At 38.1% G+C, this 25,219-nt stretch overlaps 1 pseudogene; it reads left to right on the top strand.

The window, feature by feature from the left end:
* Positions 1-1,485: 1,485 nt before the first annotated feature.
* On the top strand, positions 1,486-21,140 carry LOC108719742 (annotated as a pseudogene).
* Positions 21,141-25,219: the final 4,079 nt, after the last annotated feature.

Raw genomic sequence — 25,219 nt, forward strand, 5'->3', positions numbered from 1 at the left:
TATTTTGTGATACAAACAGGTAATTCCATAGCATTCATATGCTGGACACTGGTGAAAGTGCGGCCCCTTCATCTCACCTGCACAGTAGCCAATTACTAATAACAGATACAATAACTACAACTTGGACTCTGTTTTCTTTCCATGGGTCCGTTTACTAAAGCGCAGTAAATTTGACTATATGTCTCCGCATATTATCGCTTCAAATATTTTTCCGTCAAAATATTCGCGGTGACTAAGTTTACTAAACAGTGATGCGCTCAGAAGTCATTGTGATCACTTGCTGTAACTCGCGCCATAGAAATTAACAAATTTATATATTTATATTTAAACTGGCGAAAACATATTCAGCTATATATATACATATATATTTTGAGCGCATATTTTTACCGCGCTATAGTTATAGTTATTTGTGTTAACTCAAAAAATAAGTTGATCAAAATAAACAGAAATGTTGGCATAAAAATAAGAGGAAAATATGGTCATAATAGTACCCATTTAATACATATTATTAAGGGCTGCTGTACAGGCTGACATATTCTAAATGCAAAGCTTTGAAACATCACCACCTTCTGGTTAAAAATTTGATTTTCCCAGCAATTGAGGACCGAATCGTTAGTTGATGAGGTCTTTGTACCATCAGCCCCCAATAATATTGTTTTAATTCGATTTCCCTATCTTTGGTGGGCCTATTGGAAGAAAGATTAGCTTGTTTCGCAAGGTCGCCAAATGAGCGGATATTATAGTGTATTGCCACCTTAAAGGAGAATTCAACCCTTAACTAAAAAAAAACCCTACCCTATATAGACCCCCCCCCCGGGGAAATGCCCCTAACTTTTTACTTACACCTCGGTGCAGATTCTACGTAGGGTAGGGGCGTAGTGTTTTTTATAGTGAAAGGTTGAATTCTTTAAGGGGCAGATTTTTGAAGGGTCGAATAGTAAATTCAAATTTGAATTTTCAAAACCTTTTTTTGGTCAAAACTCTTAAATTTGAATTGTGAATTATCCAAACTCGAGTTGAATTTTAGTTCGAATTTCCAGATTTTTCAATCCTATACCCTGGGAATAATTCGAATTCTATGAACTGCTGAGTTCATGTATAAGTCATGGGAGAGGTCCAGTGACCCATTTGAAGATGTTAAAAGCCTTCCTGACATTCGAGTTTCTTTCCAAGAAAAAACTCGGTACGTGTTTAGTCGAATTTGATTCGAGTTTTCGGGTCGGTAATATTCGTTAAATTTTTAGATATTCGATATTATTTCCTAAATAACCTCCCAGTTGAATTTCGAGTATATTCGAATTTATTAGAGTTAAAAAAATTTCACATGAATTCGAAATTTGACCTTTTGATAATTGGGCCTCCCCGTTGTGTGTTCTGACACAGGCCTGTGAATGACAGAAGTGTGCAGGGAATTGTGGGATTGCAGCCTTGGCTGCAGAGGAGCTTACACTTGTACATGTACTAGTAGTCATGACCAGCAGTGAACTAGCAACAGACAGACTGATGCAAATGCTTTGCATTACCTATTAATCCCAGAGGTGCCAATAACACAGTGATGGGACCTCTCCAGCACCCATGCAAGCTTGTCAGACTGGTTGCAGTTGTAGGATTCCTGTTTGCATAATAAACAAAGAGGAACAGAACAAAAAGCACAGAAACAGGAACCAAGTGACCAATCAATTCCAACCCCAAACATACAGGAATGAATTTGCTGCTGAAGGCAAGTTCCACTGCCAACTGTATCACAGCAGCTGACACAGAGATCAGACCCAGTCTATCATGTCTGGCACCGAGTTCTACTTCAACATGGATAGCGGCTACCTGGAGGGGCTTGTGCGGGGGTTTAAAGGGGGGATCCTGAAATCGACTGACTACCTCAACTTGGCACAGTGTGAAACCCTAAAAGGTAATCCTATCTCTTACTCCTAAACTTTTCTTTTGAGCCTTCTGGATTCTACGGTGTCCAGCAAGGCAACAATTGGGGGAAAGTTAAAGGGATCCTGTCATCGGAAAACATTTTTTTTCAAAACGCATCAGTTAATAGTGCCACTCCAGCAGAATTCTGCACTGAAATCCATTTCTCAAAAGAGCAAACAGATTTTTTTATATTCAATTTTGAAATCTGACATGCGGCTAGACATTTTGTCAATTTCCCAGCTGCCCCCAGTCATGTGACTTGTGCCTGCACTTTAGGAGAGAAATGCTTTTTGGCAGGCTGCTGTTTTTCTTTCTCAATGTAACTGAATGTGTCTCAGTGGGACATGGGTTTTTACTATTGAGTGTTGTTCTTAGATCTACCAGGCAGCTGTTATCTTGTGTTAGGGAGCTGTTATCTGGTTACCTTCCCATTGTTCTTTTGTTTGGCTGCTGGGGGAAAAAGGGAGGGGGTGATATCACTCCAACTTGCAGTACAGCAGTAAAGAGTGATTGAAGTTTATCAGAGCACAAGTCACATGACTTGGGGCAGCTGGGAAGTTTTTTTACTTCGAATGCTTCACTCGAAGTTAGTGAATCGGCCCCCAACTATACAGTGGGCTCATGTGTAGGGAATTAAAACAACTCTATTATTTTAATTTGCTTTGATTTGTTTGCATTGCCGAACTAACAGTAGCAAAAATTCGCCATCGTCCGTCAGCCATGCGGAAACTTTGCATTTCAGTAAATTAGCGTTGTCCCAGTGAATTTTTCGCCTGGCAAAGTGTTGCGATGGGAGCAAAGCCTTCCCTAGGAAATTTTCACAGTTTAGTAAATTTACCCCCATGTATAATAAAAGCTACTTTGTAGCACACACAATAGCCATGCAGGTACTGCAGGCAATTTACAACTTAAATCACAGAACCAAAATGCCCAAAATCTTTCTTCATTGCCCTCTACAGGAATTGTCTGAAAACATCTGGTATTAACCCTTACAGGAGGTTCTCACAAAGGGCAATGGAGAGTAATTTTGGGCGTTTTGCTGTTAGTGTTTGGGCCTAAAAGCACTAATTGTGTCCCTTTGCCATAAGACTCATGATGCAAATCAGGTAATAGATATCCTGTGTAGAATACAATGAAATTAATTTGTTATACAAAATAGGACTTTTTGTCAAGAAATATATAGACATAATGAACCAATTCCCTATTAATGTACAAAATTCTTGGGATATATTTATCAAAGAGTGAAGTTAGAGATCGCCCCAGTCTTCTAGAGTGCAATTCCACCACTCTCCATTCATTTCCATGGGATTTTTAAAAGAGTATTTATCAATTGGTGAAAGACTGATCTTTTGATAAATACGCCTTTCAAAATCCCATAGAAATGAATGGAGAGTGGAGGAATTTCAATCTAGAGGAGTGTGTCACTGGCAATTGTATGGTAAAAGCAAGAATTGTACCAATTTCATGGTAAACTGACTGGCCACCAGAGGCCGCTGTTTCACTGGAGACTGTGACTAACCTTGACAGGTTGCTTTGAGCAGTAGCAGTATGGCAGTTCCCATTCATATTTGTGGACTTGTGCATTAATGAGCAGCATTGTACCTAATGAAGCTGACTCTAGTGTGTCTGTGTGTAAATGAGATCGGGACCTCGGAGCGATTCGTTTTCCAAAGTCATTTTCCAAAGTCACCCGAAGTTTCCTCGTCAGGCAACTTCGGAAAAGGAATCGTTCCATTAGCAGAAGTGAATGATCGCTGATATGGAGATAGTTGATGTCCCCTGCAGACCCAAGAGACAGGGCCTTCTTTTATCCTGCTATGCTCCACTGGGAAGTGCAACTCTCAAGGACACACAGGGGGTCACAGAAAGCAAATCATTCCTAAACACAGAGTGGAGCCACAAGCATCCAGTACAGAGCTGCCCAACCAGCTGTTTATGAAACAAACTCCGGGAGGATTTAGCGGATGACAGATGTCTGATAGGTGCCCTACGCACAGCAGGGAAATGAGGCCAAATACTTGTTTAGCTTGCAGAAATAAATATGACAGTCACAATATAATAAACCCTAACATATCCAGAGAGTGCAGAGCCTATTTGTCTTGATCAGGGATTTACTGTATGTGTTAGGTCCCAAAAGTGGGACCCCTTGCTGTTTATGGTGGGTCTGCATGATCCTTTTTTACACAGTGAGGCTTCTTACAATGAGCTATAATAAATGTTAATTTTACTTCAATTCAATTTATTCAAGGAATTCGACAAGTCTCAGGGGAATTTTCTTTTGACTGGCACTTTAGAATGATTATAATACATAGCCCACCTATTAAACATTGGTTGTTAGACAAGTACAAAGGGACCAGTGTTTTTATAATAAAGATTTACTTTACGGATCATTCTCACTTCCCTAAATGACATACTGGAAGAAATAGGAGCGTGAATAATATGAATGGAGGCAGAAGTACATTTAACCCTTAGATACTCGTGGAGACTCATATTGTTTAGCAAAGAAAGGTGGCAGTTCCGTTTCCGCAGGTTTAGCTGATGTTAACCAAGGATGCACCAAATCCTGGATTCAGTTTGGCAGAATTTGAGCCTTTTTCAGAATACAAGAGCCTGGTATTTGCATATACAGATTATGGTTACAATTTGGCCAAATCCTTTCTGAAAGATCTGGGGTTTGGCTGAATCCCAAAACTAGGTATTCAGCACATCCCTAACATAAGCCTTTCCTTCCTGCATTAACTGTACCTAGGGTTGCCACCTTTTCTGGAAAATAATACCGGCCTTCCTATATATTTATCTTTTTTCCCTATTAATAACATTGAGATCAACCATCATTTTTACCAGCCAGGCCGGTAAAATACCAGCCAGGTGGCAACCCTAACTGTACCCCCTCACCAATTCTCAGCCGTGAGTCAGTTACAATTACTGAGCCATTCATTTTTTGTTTGGCCAATGTCTCCATTCTTGGGCCAAGGCTTGAGGTGTGGTTGTACATGTACAATCATACAATTTAATCAAATTCATGCACAAAAAAATTGCCCAGAGTACAGGACTCCCTGGGGGTCATTTATAAACACTGGGCAAAATTGCACCTGGGCAGTAACCGTTAGCAACCAATCAGTGCTTAGCTTTTATCAGTCAGCAGCTGTTGAACACATAAAGCAATCATTTGATTGGTTGTCAAGGGTTACTGCCCAGGAGCACATTTGTCCAGTGTTTATAAATTAGTCTTTATAAATTAGTCTTGAGTGCATTATCGGAGCATTGTAGCGCTAAAATGGTCGCATAGGTCAAACTTTTGTACAATGTCGTGCACAAATGCACAAAAGTGCTTTGGACACTGACATTTGCATGGACGGGAACTGTGCATTTTCTGTCACAAGACCTGTAATAAATGATGCTGCACTATATGCAGGTCACGGGTGGGTTTGGGTTAAGCTCTTTTGCCTGCTCTCCCCGCCCACGATCTTACACTGCCAGCTTCCGACTTTATAGGCCTATGCCTGCCCCACCCCTTTTGTGACATCATCTGCATTGGGTCGTCACGGGTCTATAAATGGAGGGGGGAAGCCGGGTGCAGGGAGCAGGGCCGGATTTGAAGTAACAGCGTCCCGAGACCACATGTCCCACAGCGGATGCTTAAAGAGCACGCTCACGTGTACCGCCACTCCCGTGCCTTCATTGTCATAGCGTCAGCCTGTAGGTGGTGAAACCTTCCCATGCGTGTGCGTGAGCACGATCTCAAGCAGCAGAACACTGGGGAGCTTGGAGTCCCCAGCCGCCCAGAAAATTTTGCTGCCCTAGGTCTGGGCCTTTGTGGCCTCGCCACAAATCTGGACCTGGCGGAGAGGGTGCGTGCAGGCTGGAATCAGGTATAGGGCGTGTTTTTCTCGATCTGCACATCACTACTGCAGAGCTGAATCTCTGCGTTACAAATTGATACAATCGTTGCTAATATTCCAAAGATACTCCTGAAAAATCACAGGAACAGGAACATTAAACTGTAAACTTCAAACAGTACAAAATAAAAGATGAAAAACAATAGAAAAAAAGTTTTTATTTCTGGTGAACAATCTGAAAACAACTCAACTGAAAATGTTTGGTAGATGAACAGAACAACCTAAAGGTTGGAACTGAGTTGAAGGATTTTTGCCTCCCTAGTGAAGTGCCCTCCAGAGGCAACTTTACCCAGTTTGGCCACTAATGCATTTGGTCAAGCTGTAATGATCTGCCAGGGGGGCCTAGGGAGACATGTCTGGAGAAGATATCAATGTGCTGATGCTGGATAAAATGACACAGCTCTGTCCTATAGTCCAACATAATCTGGTCCGTCAGAATAATCAGTTTTTAAACAAAGACTCCAATAGTTTGGACTGTTGACCCCAGAAGAACAGAAGATTAGACTTTGTCCATCCCGATGGGCCCAAAGGACAATTCTCTTGCTTCAATTCTCACTTTGCTTACAAAGACTAACTACGTCCATGGGAATTTTCGTTGTTATGCAATGCAGTTTTTTCCAGTCCTCCTTGCAGCAGGCACAGCTGTTATACAAGCAGGGACACATATTATCCTTGTGTTTCACATATTCACGTTCCCAAGTGATCTCTGTTTCTCAGCTGAAGCTCCTGTTTAATGACACGGAACGTTGTGCATTCGCACTGTCATTACTCCCAGGCATCTGAAGCCAGCATGACCTTTACAGTGTTTTGGAAACAGACTGAAGCTGGGCTGTGTCTTTATTACAGGACAAACATCTATCTCCGTCAAAGCAGTTCACACGGATACTATCCAGAATGGGTCAGTATTGCCAGTGCATCTCCAGTCACATGGATAATTTTAACTGGTTCATTTACATTAGAACCATCCACATAGGATCTCATGTTGGATGCAGATCGCAAGTGAATTTAATGGGCCTGCTGAAAGGGCTCTATAGATATACTCAAATAGCATTATTATTTTATAAATTTGCTGACTTTAGCATCTGAGTAATTGCCCCCGCTACATATAGAAGGTTGGATAGCGCTGATCATATTTAGCTGACACTTCTAGTGGATAACTGGATACCTAGAAATTTTCATGTTTAGTAAAGCACTATTATTTCCCAATTGAAAATTCCTACCTGTAGTGTCCCCTGGATAATATTTCTGGTGCAACTCACCTATCTGGCTGCAGCCATAAGGTAAGCTACAAGATACTTAGGGGGTTATTTATTAAAGTCCGGATGCCAAAAACTAGAAAAAATTTTGTTTTTTAAACTATAAAATCTTTTTGTGAAAAAAACCTCACATTTTTTGAGACATATCATACTCAAAGGATAGAAAAAGACTGAATCCATAAATCCAGCATCTCAGGCTTGCTGAGGTTGTATATAAGTCAGTGGGAGAGGTCCCTATCCTATTTGTTCTTGTGGTCTGCACTGAAATTAGCCTGAAAATCCGTCTATTTCAGACTTTTCAGGCAAAAATCCAAAAAATTCAGATTTATCAGAGGAAAAGCCCAAAAAAAACACAATTTGGGTTTTCGCTCTATTTTATCGAGTTTGTCCCCAATCCAATTAAATTGTGATTTTTTTAATAATAAATAAAAGGCTCATTCGTGGATTCTAGTTTGGTCTGGTTTTTTTTATTCAAATACTCAGAAAAAACTCGGATGTTGATAAATAGTAGTTCACCTGTAAGCATCTCATGCTGATAAACAAATTCAGCAGGGGTAGTTGCAGATGGACACAAAAGAATGTGTTAATACAATTTTATGTGTGTGGCCAGCTGAAAAATGAGCAATGGGATACTGTCTCTCAGCTAGGTTCCCCCAGAAAAACATTTCTGGGACCCAACAACCTACAAAAACCCTGCACCCTTAGTCACACTCAGAGAGTGGCAGGGGTATGTATGAGGTGGAACCATTCAGCAGGCCACTTACATAGACCACCTAAAGTGGGCCTTTACCAGCAAGTACAATACAACATATTCACTAGTACAGTTTACCTAGCCACTATTACCATCTAATGTAGCTATGAGTACTACATAACCTAGTAACAGGGTTTGCCTTTCTTGGAATTTATGTGTACCCAAAGCTAGCGGGTACAATGTTCTACATATGATTTTGGGGTGCATGGGACAATCCTATGAAGCCAAAATCCCTCTGTGCACTTTACTAAAATCATGAGTCGGGATATCTGTATTCAATAACTGATGGGAGGAGATGAAGCTTATTATACAGGGTCAGAAAAATTTGCAAAAAACCTACTTAGAGGATTACCAGCAGATGGAGCTGTTTAGTAACTACATCGCTGAGCTGGTTATGCATGGAAAACTTTCAAGACAGTTCTTGCATATTTCTGTTTTTAATACTCTGGATTATAAAAGGAATTCGACTTGAATTTGAAAAAAAATCAAAAATTCAAATATCGAAATTTATCATGTACTGTTTCTTTAAAAATTCGACCATTCTGCATCTAAAACCTGCTAAATTGCTGTTTTAGCCTATGGGGGACCTCCTAGAACCTATCTGGAGTCAATTGGTGGACTTTGAAAAATCAAAGTTTTTTTGGGGAAAAACTAAGAATCGAATTCGATTGAATGTGATATTACTTTGTTTCCTACTATTCTAATTCGCCCGAATACGGACCTATTCAATCAAAAATGGACCTATTCGACCAAAAAAAACTTTGACTTAATTTCGGTTGGTCTTTTTGAATTAGAATTTCGACGTTTTTTCAATTCAAAATTCGACCCTTGATAAATATGCCCCGTAGTGTAGCAGTAGAGGCCCTTATTGGCTTCTGATATGCAGAAACCTGATAACTACTATTATGGCACTCAATTCCTTCTGCCGAACCACAACATCTTTCCAAAACAGCAACTGAGATAACATGACTTGGCCTTTATTTACTGCTAAGATATTAAATTAAAAAAAAACAAGTGACAAGAAAAACTCAACTTGTAGGGGCAGATTTATCAAAGATCGAATTTTCAACGAGTTTTTTTGAACTCCTATAACTTAGAAATTCGAATAAAAAAAGACCAACCAAAATTTATTAAAAAAATATACGTTTTTAACTTTGGGTGAATAGGCTGTATTCGAATAGTTTGAATCTAAGTTTTACCACATTTGATCAGATTCAAAACAAAGTATTTGCCCCAAAAAACTTTGATTTTCAAAGTCCAACGAATGACTCCAAATAGGTTCTAGGAGGTCCCCCAGGGGTTCAAACTGCAATTTGGCAGGTTTTAGATGGTGAATGGTCGAAAGTCGAAGTTTTAAAGAGACAGTACATGATCCATCTCCATATTCAAAGAGTCTAATTTTTTTCAAATTCAAATAGAATTTTGGCCTATTCGATAGTCGAAGTACACAAAAATAGCTTGATAAATCTGCCCCATAAGGTTAAAGGTGTAACTGAAAAATAATAATCCAGAATCAAATATACCAATGTAGCTTCGCTTTTTACTTTATCCCAACATTATTAATATTTTGTTTGCTATATATGGGACTGCACCATTACATTACTAAGGTACAAAACAGTCCTTCATTCTTAAAGTGATACTGACACAAAAATGTTTATTTCAAAATATTAATCTACATGAAAAGTTACCTATAGGTCTTGTTGATCGTTTTTGCGCTAATAGTTCTGCTTTTGTAAGTAATTATTACTGGGGCAGATTTGTCAAGGTCGAAGTGAATTCGAGGTAATTTTCGAAGTAAAAAATTTTGAAATTCGAAGTAATTATTTAGATACTTCGACCATCAAATAGGATACTATGACTTCGAAATTAGATTTGAAATGAAATCGTTAGAATATTCGACCATTCGATAATCAAAGTACTGTCTCTTTAAAAAAACTTTGACTTCAATACTTTGCCAAATTAAAAGCCAATTTAATCGTTCGATAGAACAAATTTACTTAGACCGCAGAATACACAAATTCAATGAAAAAAGTTCGAACTTGATATTCGAATTCAAAGTATTTTAATTCGATGGTCGAATTTCAAAGTATTTTTTACTTCGAAACTTGACCCTTGATAAATCTGCCCCTTGAAGTTCCTAAACCTGACCTGTTTTGCCAACCTGACTGTCCCTTCTCAACTGGTCAGTTAGAGATTTTAATGCTAACAAACTACTGCTGCACAGATATGGCAGCCCCCTCATAGGGAAAAAAGGAGGTAAGAAAGGTAATGTAAAAGCATCAGGCAGATACTTTTATGGCAAAATTTTAAATAGCATTCAAAGATAATGTTATGATAGATGTTAAAAAATGTATTTTCTGGTGTCAGTATCTCTTTAAAGGAGAAGGAAAGGCTAAAATTAAGTAAGCTTTATCAGAAAGGTCTATATAAATACACCAGTAAACCCTCAAAGTAATGCTGCTCTGAGTCCTTTGTCAAAAAAAACAAAGCTTTTCTTATCTTCTATTGTGTACACATGGGCTTCTGTATCAGACTTCCTGTTTTCAGCTTAAACCTCCAGGACTAGGGTTTGAGCATGCTCAGTTTGCTTCCCTCCTCCCCTCCCTGCTTTAATCTGAGCCCAGATCTATGAGTGAGCAGGTAGAGACTCAGGCAGGAAGTGATGTCACACCAAGCTAAAATGGCAGCTGCTATCCTAAACAAACAGAGAGAGCTTCTATAGCTGTTTACTCAGGTATGGTAAAGCATTCTGCAGAATAAATGTAGTGTTATAGCTTGCACTATTGTGGCTGATCTATTTTCAATAAACTGTTTCGGTAGCTTTCCTTCTCCTTTAATAGTCCAAAAACTATATACATATACTGACCTGAATTCTAACTTTTTTTATGTTTAGATTGAAGTTGCTCCTCCAGTCCACCGACTATGGAAGCTTCTTGGCCAACGAAACCAGACAGCTCACAGTCTCCACCATTGATCAAAGAAGCTGATGACGGAATTCCATTATTTCAGAAACCATGCGTTTGAGCCACTCGACACTTTTCAAGATTTTATAACGTAAGGAAGCGTTTTTGTTCAATGGAAATAACTTTTTCAAATATCTGTCTAAGGGGGTATTTATTACAGTCCGAATGCCGTATAATACTATTCTATAAAATACTAATTTTTTGTGAAAAAAACCTACATTTTCGGGATTTATAATACCCCAAGAATGGGAAAAGTCTGAATCCAACCTGGCAAAGTTGTAACGATATCTTCAGGGAGAAGTCCTGAAGATATCCTGATCTGCACTGGGTTTCAAACAATAATCTGAAGATTTAGTGGTTTCGGGCACAAATCTAAAAAAAAAACAAAAACATTTTAGGGGGAAGATCCGAAAAATTCGTATGATTCGAATTTTCGTACATTTTTTTTCCTGCACTGGAATATTTCGGGAAAATGTATTGATAAATAAGGGGAAATAACCCGTGCGGATTTGGTGAGAGTATATTTCAGAAAATAATGAGATAAATTCGGATTTTGATAAATAACCCCCTATATGTATATAATAATTATGGTCTCCATATTCAGCCTGTATAAGAATGCCATACAGTTGTTGTTCATTTCTTCCCTTGCTACCTTTGTTTGCTGAGCACATTTGTTGTTCAAACTATAATCCATTTTTTTCCCTTGGTCTGTTTTTTTTCAGCACATTAATCATTATATGTTTATTGTTCTTACCTCAGGTACAGCTACATGATTGATAACATAATCCTGCTGATAACGGGGACTTTACACCAAAGACCAATTTCTGAACTGGTGCCTAGTGTCACCCTTTGGGCAGCTTTGAACAGATGGAAGCTATCAACATTGCTCAGACCCCTGCTGAACTGTTCAACGCGATTATAGTGGACACACCGTGGTAACAAAATAAAACCACATTTATCATACGTTAATATAAAGTCTAACATAATAGGCCTCATTCCACAACTCCCTTACCCACGCCTCCAGTTGGACAATTCAGTTATATGATGATATCATAGGGGCAGTGCTCTTAAATTACTTTTGAATGTTACATCTAGAAGCACATTTATCAAAGGTCGAATTTCGAATTCATGTGAATTGTTTTAACTCTAATAAATTTGAATGGGGGGTTGTTTAAAGGGGTGGTTCACCTTCAAACAACTAGTTGTTTTCAGATAGATCACCAGAAATAAAGACTTTTTCCAATGACTTTCTATTTTCACCTTCTGGAGCAGCTATGGGAGGGGGGGGGTCGCTGACCCTGTAAACTGTTCTAAATAGATAACATTCTTATTTTTGTCCCTGCTGAGCAGAATCAAGTTTCATTACAGGCAGCTGTTAGAATTGAAACAATAGTTGCTAATACTCCAGAGATGCTGCTGTGAAATGTATCAACTAAATGTTGCAAAATTGTAACAGTTCAGAATCTGCACCTGAATTACTGAGCTGCCAGACTCAAACGCCAGAGATACGAACATTCAACTTTAAACTTCGATTTTGGAAAAACAGTAAAAAATAAATAATGGAAAGTAATTGGAAAAATTCTTTATTTCTGGGGAACAATCTAAAAACAACTGAATTGAAAAAAGTTTTAGGAAGGTGAACAACCCCTTTAATAAAAAAATTGAATATCTGAAACTCGAACAAATATTACCAACCTGAAAACTCAAATTAAATTTGACTAAACTCAAATCGACACTTTCCCCATCTGTACCTATATCTGACACACAGTGGGCCCCATAGGAGCTAGGGGAACAACTACACCCAGGTACACCCATGGTAGCTCCACCACTAGACAAACTCCCTACACTAAGGGGCAGGTTTATCAAGGGTCGAAGTGAGTTTTCGAAGTTAAAAACTTCAAATTTTGAGCTATTTTAGCTTGGGAATAGTCCAACTTCGATTCTAATTTGAAAAAAACTTTGAAATTCAAATATTGAAATGTATCATGTACTGTCTCTTTAAAACTTCAACCATTCGCCATCTAAAACCTGCCGAAGTGCTGTTTTAGCCTATGGGGGACCTCCTAGAACCTATATTTAGTCAATTGGTGGACTTTGAGAAATCAAAGTTTTTTGGGGAAAAACTTTGAATCGAATTCGATCCAATGCGCTATTCCTTCGATATGTACGATTAGAATTCGGCCAAATACGGACCTCTTCGACCCAAAAAAAACTTTGACCTCACTTTGGTTGGTCTTTTTGAAATAGAATTTCGAAGTTTTTTCAATCCGAAACTCGACCCTTGATAAATCTACCCCAAGGGGCAGATTTATCAAGGGTCGAATAGTAAATTCGAATTTAAATTCGAATTTGTGTCAAATTATGTTTAAAACATTTGAAATTTAATCCCCCTATTCAAATGAAAATGTGAGATTTATCACACTTCGACCATATCCTAATTCGAACATTCACCAATTTAAACCTGCCGAGTTAATTTACAAGTCAATGGTAGAGGTCCGTTGAGCCATTTGTAGATGTTAATAGCCTTCCTGACATTCAAGGTTTTTTTTTCTAAGAAAAACTCGCTTCGTACGAATCGAGTACAAATCTAAACTATTCGAATTTTCGGGTCGGAACCATTTGATCGAATTCAAATTTTTCTTAAATAACCTCTCAGTTGAAATGTGAATACCGTATATACTCGAGTATAAGCCGAGTTTTTAAGCATCCAAAATGTGCTGAAAAAGTCTACCTCGGCTTATACTCGGGCCAGCGGGCATTAGCTGAGATTGCAGTCACTTTTAATCATTCCTATGCCAACAGTTCACTTGGGGAGAGACTGCAATCTCCCACAATGCCCTCTGTTGGTTATATGAAAGAATAACAGTGCGCCCTCTGTTGGTTATATGAAAGAATAACAGTGTGCCCTCTGTTGGTTATATGAAAGAATAACAGTGCGCCCTCTGTTGGTTATATGAAAGAATAACAGTGACTGCAATATCACACAGCACCCTGTGTTGGTTATATGAAAGAATAACAGTGTGCCCTCTGTTGGTTATATGAAAGAATATCAGTGACTGCAAAATCACACAGTGCCATCTGTTGGTTATATGAAACAATAACAGTGCACCCTCTGTTGGTTATATGAAAGAATAACAGTGACTGCAATATCACACAGCACCCTCTGTTGGTTATATGAAAGAATAACAGTGACTGCAATATCACACAGCACCCTCTGTTGGTTATATGAAATAATAACAGTGTGCCCTCTGTTGGTTATATGAAAGAATAACAGTGACTGCAATATCACACAGCGCCATCTGTTGGTTATATGAAAGATTAACAGTGACTGCAATATCACACAGCGCCCTCTGTTGGTTATATGAAAGAATAACTGACTGCAGTATCACACAGCGCCCTCTGTTGGTTATATTAAAGAATAACAGTGACTGCAATATCACACAGCGCCCTCTGTTGGTTATATGAAGGATTAACAGTGATGGCAATATCACACAGCGCCCTCTGTTGGTTATACGAAAGATTAACAGTGATGGCAATATCACACAGCACCCTCTGCACATGGTAGTGGGACAGTGGGACAATGCACACAGTAATCCGTTTGGCAATTCTCTGTCACCATCAACTTTGCAAAGAAGTCCGGTTGATCGCTGGGGGGGTCGCTTTGGCAGAATGTGCGCTGCTGGGAGACAGGGATGTAGTTGTGTCTAGGCTTATACTAGAGTCAATAAGTTTTCCCAGTTTTCGTAGGTAAAATTAGGTACCTCGGCTTATACTCGGGTCGGCTTATACTCGAGTATATACGGTACATTCGAATTTAAACAAATTCACATGAATTCGAAATTCAACCTGATAAATGGGACTTTGAGCTGTAAACTAAGAAATTGCATCAAACCTAGCAAGTCATAGAGATATTTCAACATTACAAAGCCATGAAAACAGGCAGCACTAGGAAATACTGCAACTAGATGCCAGTGCCATATGCATCTTTGAAAAAGGTATTGCGGGAGTCTAATAGAAACATTCAAATTGAAGAATGAAAACAGTTGAGGAAAAAAGGCTAACTACAAAAGATTTCTTCAAAGAAAGTGATAAATCAATGGAATTGCCTTCCAGTAGGTAGAAGGAATTTAATTAATCACAATATCCAGGTAACATTGCAAAGTGGGCTAAAGATTTAAACATAAACAAGCAAAACTCATAGATAGACAGCCAGATAGATTAGGGATGCACCGAAATCAGGATTCGGAATGGGATTCGAGCAGGAGTCAGCCTTTTTCAGTAGGTTTCGAATTCGGCCGAATCCTGCTGGACAGAATCCCAATCCTAAATTGCATTTACAAATTAGGGGTGGGGAGGGAAATTGCGTGACTTTTTGTCACAAAACAACAAAGTAAAAATGTTTTCCCCTTCCCACCCCTAATTTGCACATGCAAATTAAGATTCGAATTTGTTTCGGTATTCAGCCGAATCTGTCGTGAAGGATCCTGCATCCCTAAGATAGATAGATATGTTGTTTCTTTATTTGGCTTTGACATCACAGAAAACATGTTTTCTGATTTAATTCTCTGGGTAACAAATATTTTTCCCACCCCACAGCTGATTTCTTCCAAGACTCTTGTCTGAAAACGACATGGATAATATGAATATAGAAATAATGCGTAGTAAGTTGTATAAGGTAATTGCTTTGTGCTTTTGCGCTGCCTTGTTACGTTGAAAATTGACCAATTTGGAACTAGGGTTTAACTTCTATTTCATAAAGGCAAGAATGCAGGCATAGATACCTATGTGAAAACTCAGCCGTATATTTGTTTTTAAGCAAAGAACAATTTTTCATAAGCTTATTACAGTCAGCAACTGTCCATGGTTTGGGATACCACATACTAAAATTGTCACAATCACAACCTCCATGCCACACATCAAATAAATGAATTAAATATAAACATATTACAGGGCCAAACAAATACTTACTTGCATGTTTATAATGGTACAGATGAGATCTCAAAAGAATATTACACTGTACTGGGCACATATAGGGAAAATTCACTAAAGCGCGAAGCACCTAACGTTAGCGCAAATACGCAAATTCGCTAGCAAAGTGGTCCTACTCTAGCGCTACTTCGCACCCTTACGCCAGACGAAGTTGCGCTATGGCGAAAGGAACGACATAACTGCGCTAATTCACTAACTTGCGCATTTTACTGAACGTTACGTCTTGCGCCAGACTTATCTTTGCCATCTCAGACCAGGTGAAGTGAGTAGAATAGAGTAGATAGGGCTTGCATCAAAAATAGTTGAAAAACGCTGGTGTCTTTTCCTTTTTTAAGGGTGATGGGCTGAAAAAGATCATACATTTTTTTGGGGGTACCCTCCTTCCCCCCTACATTTCCTAACATATGGCACCTAAACTATACAGTGGGCACATGTATAGGGCAAAATATCAACTCTATTTTATTTTATGAAGCTTTCCCAGGCTTGTGTAGTGTAATGTATTTGCTGCTACATATACTTCCATTCAACTTTAACTTTGCGCCATATGCAAATTAGGCATCGCTAGCATAACTTCGCTTTGCTTGACAAATTAACGCTAGCGCAACTTCGCTACCATTCGCCTCCCTGAGTGCAACTTCGGATTTTAGTGAACTAGCGGCACCCTGGCGAAAAATTCGCCTGGCGAAGTGCGGCAAAGGCGTCGCTGTAGCATTTCGCTGCTTAGTGAATTTGCCCCATAGACTTATAAAACTATAATGGCTTGTAGCTTTGCTACTCCTACATTTGAATAATATTTATGCTGAAAGTTATAGCATTGTAAAAGCTTTCTGAAATTTTAAATTTTCATTTTCCCATTATACATTTTGAGGGTGCTGTGTCCTTGCAATTTCTGGATAAATGTTACTCATAAGAGCATTTACCTACAACAATAAAGAACTTGCTTTCATGAATTACAACTTTCATGTATATTTTTTATAAAGTTATTATTTTCTGTGTTACTTACTATATTTCCCCTGATTTTTTTTTTTACAGTCGTACCTAGAAGAATTCTATACATTTTGTCAAAAAGTGGGTGGCACTACGGAAGAAATCATGTGTCCGATTCTCGAGGTAATTTATAAACGTATGTGGACAATCTGTTCAGTTTTAAGAAAATATAAACGCTCAAAGCAAATGAATGTGTAGAAATGCTCAGTGTGCTCTTCTAAACAGTTTTGTGATTTACATTAATTCTATTTGTTCAAGATAATACAATGAATTCGAAATAACAGGGTCACGTGCTGTTAACTTTGGCCAACTGTTTACAGGACTTCCTCAATTTGTAGTGCAAAAAACGCTGGCGTGTCTTCCTGATAGCCTGCAAAGTTCCGAAATTTTTTTTTTGGGTAACCGGGTTCCCCCCTCCATTTTCTAACATATGGAACATAAACTATACAGTGGGCTCACGTGTAGGGCATTATAACAACTCTATTTTATTTATTAAGGTTCCCTGGACTTGTATAATGTAATGTATTTGCTGCAACATATACGTCCATGTAACTTTATCATTTGCGGCCATATGCAAATTAGGCAACGCTAGCGCATCTTCTCTTTTATTGCCGAAGTAACACTAGCGAAAAATCGCCAGCGCTCGGCGCCCTGGACGCAATTTAGTGAATTGCCGTTGTCCTAGTGAATTTACGCCTGGTGAAGTGTTGCAATGGCTGCGAAGCCGAAGCTGGCGAATTTTCACCGGTTCGGGAATTTGTCCCTAGGGTGGTTATTATTAAAGTCAAATGCTTTTTTTTTTTACTATGAAATCCGAATTGTTAGTGGAAGAAAAAACTCTAAATTTTTCGAGATTTAATATACCCAGGGTTGCAAAAATCCGAAAATCCGCCATCTCAGACCTGCTGAGGTTGTATATAAGTCAATGGTTGCTGTCTCTATCATTTTTTTTTTTTTTATATTTCTTTATTTAATCAAAATTTTCCAAAGAAAAAAAGTAATCACAAAACCAAACACATAAAGTAAATACAAATACAAACATTGTCCAAAAGAAACAAGAAAAGAAAACAAACAAAGGGGTACAGAAAAAAAAGGGGAAGGGGGGGGGATACTTTACACCGCCTTATGCTGTATTTAAGATCCCAATACCAGGCTTAGCCATTTCTCCCATGAACCTATGCCATGGGTGCCATATTTTCCAGTAAATGCCACTATTATTGTGATAAATATATGTTAATTCCTCTAATGATCTTATTTCTTCCACAGATTTTACCCAGTTATTATATGTCGGCGCCTCTTTATTCTTCCAGTTCCTAGGAATCAAAACCTTGGCTGCTTGCATTAAGTGAAAGGTAAGTGGATCCTCTAACATCTTATTTTTTCCAGGAAATACATTCAGCAATATTATCGCATGATCTGTAACCTCCAATTTTATTGAAGTTATTTTATAAATGTTTTCTAGTACCTGAGTCCAGAAATCTTTCAAACTTGGACAAGTTAACCAAATGTGTATGTGTGAACCCGCTTCTTTATAGCTTCTCCAGCATACATTAGAAGTCTGTGGATGCCTCTTATGAAGTTTAACTGGCGTGTAATGCCATCTTGTCACCATTTTATACACTGCTTCTCTAATTCTCTCCGCCCTTGTCATCTTGTTCCCATGCTTAAAAATCTTACTCCATTCCTGTTCTGAGAATTTATATCCCAGTTCGCTTTCCCATGAGGGGCAAAAGCTTGGGAGTTTAAATTCCTCTATGTTTAATACAATCTTATAAATTTTAGATAAAGGTTTAGTCGGTTCTTTATTCTGGTCAAGTAGCTCCTCCCACTCTGTAAGGGGTCTGTCCCATTCCCTTTCTTTTTTCATTTTTATAAAATATTGTAATTGATAAAATCCCCAAATATCTCTTGGGTGTTTCCCCCACCTCTTTTGTAGTTCTTCTAATGGACTCATTTTTCCCCCTTTAATCAAATCCTTTATCCTCGTAGGTCTTTCATCCCACTTCTCCCAGGCTACAAATACTCCTTTTTCTATTCCCGGTGGGAAATTTGGGTTGTTTCTTAGGGGTTGAAGCACATAAGGTGCTTTCGTCAAATTCAATATAACTTTATTCTTTTGCCATATTTTTAGGGTTGCTCTAATTATCGGATGTTGACTCATCGCCTTATGGGCTGCCCACTTCTCATCCCATAACGAGTTTTCTAACGGGTAGGGGCACCAGCCTTCTTCTAACTCACACCATTCTTTTCTTCCTACCCTCCTAGTCCAATTCCACATTCTCACCAGATGTACTGCTAAACAATATAGATAGGGATCTGGTACTCCCATTCCTCCTTTTCCTTTTATTTGGGTTAATTGCTTAAAACTAAGCCTTGCTGTTTTCCCTCCCCAAATAAATCTAATAAGAATCGATCTTAATGTATTAAAGAACGTACGAGGGATGTCTATGTCTCTATCATTTTTGGAAGTTTCTGTGGTCTGCACTGGAATTAGCCCGAAATCTGACTATTTCAGGCTTTTCAGACAAAAATCAGAAAAATTCAGGGTTTTTATGAAAAAGCCCAAAAAAACAAGAGTTTTTTCCTGATCCGATTAAAAATACCTTTTTTTTTGATAATCAATAAGTTCTAATTGTGCAATAATCAATAAGTTCTAATCTAGTTTGGTCTGACTTTAAATGAAATAATCAGAAAAATTTGAATTTTGATAAATAACCCCCCCCCATGTCTCCTTTCTTAATTCACATACTTTACTAATAAATCTAGATTTAATTGGTCTGGTCAACTTCAGTAAGCATAACATCTCAGCTTTGTGAAAACTTTAGTGTACCTAATACTAATTCATACCACGCTATAGACAAGATCACTGTAGGACACAGAATGACAAAAATTATATTGTGTAAAGTACTTTCTAAAGCTGTACCCAGTACCAAAAACCATGTGGAAATTGAAAAAGGTCTTCAACAAAATTGGAATATTGAAGAGTTTTGTGATGAACCTACATGTTATTTACTTATAAGTGAAAAACTGACCAAGTAGCAGCAAGTATAAGCCCATCTAAAGAAGTTATTGACCTGAACTGAATTAAAACACAAACTGTATTTTTATCTCTCCTAATATTATCGCTAGTATCGCTGCATTGTTGTACTTCACACCTTTATATTAAAGATCATAACTCCATGATAATGGCACTTCAGACAAATGCCAGTTTTCAAACAGCTCTAAGGTGAAGTAGACCTTGACAAGCCTTATTCTTCTTGGGGTTTTTATTCAGTTTTCTGAAACAGGTTCAAGATCCGTTATATAAAAGTGCCTTGTACTTGATCTCAGCTAATATAGAATTAATCCTTATTTGAGGCAAAACAATCCTGCTGGGTCATCATTATTTTGTGCAAGACCAGCCCTATTTTTTGGCAGATGGTGTTGTGCCTGTATGACCAGGGCCATCATCTAATTAGTTTCTGTGCTTTGTTCTGATCCTCCAAATCACTTTTTGAAGTGTAACTGTAAATACATTTTAAAAATCCATTTAACACTGATTATATTTATTCTGTTTTTTGTCAGCAGAATTTCACAAAACAATCCACATAGGGCTATCCTTTTTTTTTTCTTTATAAAAGATTTAACCTGTCACTCTGTATTGAATCTAATGTGAAATGGAAAATCATTGCAATAAAGTCATTTTGTTAAATATTCAGATACAATGCCATTGGGGGTGATGGAATATAATGTACACAGGTTTTAATCACAGTTGCTGAAAACAGGCCAGTGAAATACTCTTCATATACTGTAATAATGTAATGTTTTTGTCTATTGCAGTTTGGAGCTGACAGGCGTGACTTTATTATCACTATAAATTCATTTGGAGCTGAGCTGAACAAGGAAGAGAGAGAGAAGTTGTACTCCATTTGTGGAAGGCTTGCGCATGCTTAGTAATGCTGACAACCAAGACCAAGTGAAAAACGTTGCTGAGTATTATGCTGTATGTAACGCTAATTTAACCTGCTGCATTATACTCTTGGCAGAAGTCCTCAGTGCATCAGAAGTAGGAGCTCCTGCCGTCAGTCTTTTATATGTAGTAATTTGGTGCTTGGATTCTCTAGCCACCTAATTGTGTATCACCATAACATGTATAAAGATACAGCAAGGCCCATCGCCAGGTTATTGGTGCTACAGATGTGATTTATAAGAAAAAACTGAATTTCTAGTAGAATATCCCTCCCTTTATCAGGAAGGATCCTCAAAATAATTGTATCTATGTATGTAAGTATATTTTTATTTGTATAGTGTTCCTTGAGGGCAGAGCACTCTACAGCAAAACAATAAAGTAGTAGTAACAAACAAGGGGTCATTGCAATAATAAGTAACAATAAGTGCATTATTAGAAATACAATTCACATTAATAGAAAATATAATTACAATACAGTTTAGGTGTTCCGTGTCAAGGAGACAAAAGAATGGCGTACCCTACCCCATAGGGCTTACAGTCTAAATGGCAGGGTAACTTACAGACACAATTAGGAGGGGTATTAAATAGCTGTAGGTTACAGTGGGTGACACTGTTATATAAGTGCCAGTTCCCTGTTCAAATGTTATCCAGGTGCTCCCATATGTAGTCTTTGAGTTTAGTTCTAAAGATATTGAAGGAGGATTCTCTCCGGAGAGATTCAAGAATGGCATTCCAAATATAAGGAGCAGCAAGTCAGAAGGGCTTGACACTGGAAACAGCAGTAGTAGTGGGGGGTACAACCAAGAAGTTGCTCTGAGAGGAGCAGAAGTCTCGGCCAGGAATATAATGAGAAACAAGAGATGAGATGTAGTTAGGTGCAGAGGAATGAAGGGCTTTGAAGGTTATGAGGAGGAGTTTGTAAGTTATTCTTTGTTTTATAGGAAGCCATGATATGGACTTCAGGAGGGGAGGGCCTATACCCTTTTGGATGGGAGCAGGAGAATTCTGGCAGCAGTGTTTTATACAGACTGTAGATAGGGTTGCCACCTGGCCGGTATTTTAACGGCCTGGCCAGTAAAAATTATGGGAGATGCCAATGTTATTAATATGGAAAAAAAGATAAATATATAGGAAGGCCGGTATTTTTTTCCAGAAAAGGTGGCAACCCTAACTGTAGAGGGGAGATATGGGAGTTAGGGAGGCCAGTCAGTAGAAGGTTACAGTAATCTAGTTTGGATAGGATGAGAGCATTAATGAGCCTCTTGGCTGTAGCAGGTGAAAGAAAGGAATGGATTTTGGCAATATTGTGTAAGAAAAAGTGACAGGTTTTGACAGTAGTGTTAATATGATCAGAGAAGAGTACCCCCAGACAGTGTGCTGAGTTGACAGGGTTAATGAACATGCCATCAATAGATATAGTAAATAGGGGAGTAGGATCAGTATTAGGTCACAAGATGATCAGTTCAGTTTTTGTTAGGTTGAGTTTGAGGTGGCGCTGGTTCATCCAGTTAGAGATTGTTAGAGATTTTTTTTTAATAGGCTGTAATAAATGGGCAAGATGGACGTTAAAACTTATGTGTGTGTATCGATCCAGTTTTTCTGTGAAGTGTTTTTGCAAACAAGCCATACATTATACAGTGTTCGACAGTATATAAAGATAAGGAACATAAATACCTTGCAGTTGCCAGGTGCCTGTGAAGCTAGCACAAGCTGTAACAATGGCAACAAGCCCACAATGTGTGGCACTTCCAGACTAAACTCAATGTCTACAACTCCTTGTAAAATCCTGCGGTATAGTACAGATATGGGATCCATATGGGAAAGCTTTTTTTCCAGAAAGCATCGATTTACATGAGTTCTCACAGAATTTATATTTATCAAATTATTCAGTTGTGCTTCCATTTATTCCTTTAACAATAAAACAGTGACTTGTACTAAAATATAATTAATCCTCATTGGTGGCAAAACAATCCTATTGGTTTAATTAATGTTTAAATTACTTTTTAGACATAAGATATGGAGATTCAATTTATGGAAAGACCATTTATCTGGGAAAACCCCAGGTCCCAAGAGTCTTGGATCACAGATTCCATACCTACAGTATAATTATTTAATGATGAAGTATTGCAGGTTGCACATTACTTTTGTACTGAAGGGATACTGTGAATTAGTGAATTACTTTTTGTACTGAAGGGATACTGTCTTCAGAATAAAAAGCACCCTGGTTTGGGTCCAAAGTAAGTGGGCTTACTGTACAAGGCACAGATAATTTTCTGAAATTTTTTCTTACTTTACTTCTGTATAGGGAAACGTTGTCTTATTTAACAAAGAGACATTAAGGGGCAGATTTATTAACGAAGTAGAATTTTCTATGGTCAAAACTCTCAAATTCGAATTGTAAATTATCCAAACTCGATTCGAGTTTTAATTCAAATTTTGAGATTTATCATACTCTGACCCTTTAAGAACTCAAATTCAACTATTCGCAGTCTAAAACCTGCCGAGATCATGTATAAGTCTATGGGAGAGGTCCAAGGACCAATTTGGACATGTTAGTATCCTTCCTGAAATTCAAGTTCCTATAGAACTAATAAAACAGTATTTCAATTAAATAGATTTAAAATAATTAGAACTAATAAAACAGTATTTCAATTAAATAGATTTAAAATAATTAGGGGCTTATTGTATAAACACAGTCCCTTTACAGTTAGTACCTTTGTAGCTGTGATCGGCACAGAAGATGACATACTGTACTTTTAACTTGATTTTATAGGAGTACAAAGCGCTGTTTGAAGGAGTTGGAACTGGAACGGGTGAAAAAACACTGGAAGACAAATTTTTTGACAACTAAAAATGACTTCTCAGTTTACAGAAAGACATTGCTATACCACCTTTACACGTTACAATATAAAAAGAGTAATTATATTATAGGATACATGTTCTTGTATGCATAAAAGTCCGGCACCATAACTCAGGGCTGTCTTGCATGCAGGCCAGATATGACTACTTGAAGGGATATTTACACCCCCACAAACCGATAAAGTTAAATAATTAATTTATATGAAAAAAGTTGAACAGCAATGTCATAACTAGCAGGGCTGAAGGTAGGCAGGCATGGGCCTGTGGCGATGCAGAAAGGCGGGGGTCCTATTTGATGGGGTGTGAATATTATATAAATCAGGAATGTCCATTGTGAAGCACAACCAGTTGTTGTTGGACTACATCTATCAGTATACCATCAACTGAAGTTAGGCTGGGCATCAATAATGTAGTGTATGTACAGAAATATGAAACTTAGGTGGGAAATATCTAAGTGCACACAAAACTGTAGCTTTCATGTTGGTTGCGTTGGCATAGCCATTATTTTCCTCATAGACTTCATGTGCACCTAGATAGTACTGTTCTCTGGCTGTCTATGAAACATTCCTCAAACTAACTCAAAGCCAAAGTATAATAGCAATTCAAGTTCAGGTATGGGACCTGTTATCCAGAACGCTGGGATTTTCCGTAATTTGGATCTTCATACCTTACGTCCACTAGAAAATCATTTACACATTAAAGCTGGCCATAGATGTTGAGATTTTTAAAAGATCAGATCCTCATCGTGAGACCACGATTTTCTCGGAACGATCGTACGAATTTACCATCAACTAAAAAGACCAATTTGCCAGGAAAACAAAGGGGAGCTGCCTGCTTGGCCCTGTAAAAATAAATAGATTGCACTGGGACCGACAAAGACCTGACCTATCAATTTCCTGACAAATGTTGGCCGAAAAATCGTTAGTTCGAATCCCACTAACTGCACAATAATTTTGAAGGATTGGTCGGACTTCCCTAAAATCGGTCGTTCGGCAAGAAGAATCGTTGCGTCTATGGGGAGCTTAAGAGGGTTATTTATCAAGGTCCGAATTTATCTCAGTATTTCTAAGTTAGAAATCCGAGCAACTCTGAATTCCCGAATGGACCTTATTTATGAAGAAAAAATCCAGAAAAAATAGGAATCGGGCAAACTTCGGAGCTTTCCACGAAAACTCCAAATTGTTCAGATTTTTTTTTGTTTTCCATAAAAACTATGATATTTTCAGAGTTTTCTGAGTTTTTTGCACAGAAACCCCCCAAATCATCGGATATCGGTACGGACATCAGCGCAGACACTGGGACCTTCCCCATTGACTTATACAGGACTTTGAGAGCTTTTAGATGGAGTTTTTAGACCGCCAAATTTGTAGTTTTTTTTTAACGAATCCCATACCTGTATAAGTACCTTGTTAACTTCCTCTATGTTTTATTGTAACTGCATTATAGACAAAAAATCCAATCCCTACATCTATTCAGTGATAAGCATCCTACTTATCCATTGCCCCCAACCCTGCTCAAAATCTTCTGCGTGTTTGTGTTTGCCTGTAATTACTAATACGAGTTGCAGCAGTACATTGATTGTAATTAGATATAACTCCTTTCTGCACAAAGAGGCATTACACATTGATCTTATTAAGGTTAGCTGAAAA

This window comes from Xenopus laevis, chromosome 6S, assembly GCF_017654675.1.
Source record: "Xenopus laevis strain J_2021 chromosome 6S, Xenopus_laevis_v10.1, whole genome shotgun sequence".
NCBI classification, from domain to species: Eukaryota; Metazoa; Chordata; class Amphibia; order Anura; family Pipidae; genus Xenopus; species Xenopus laevis.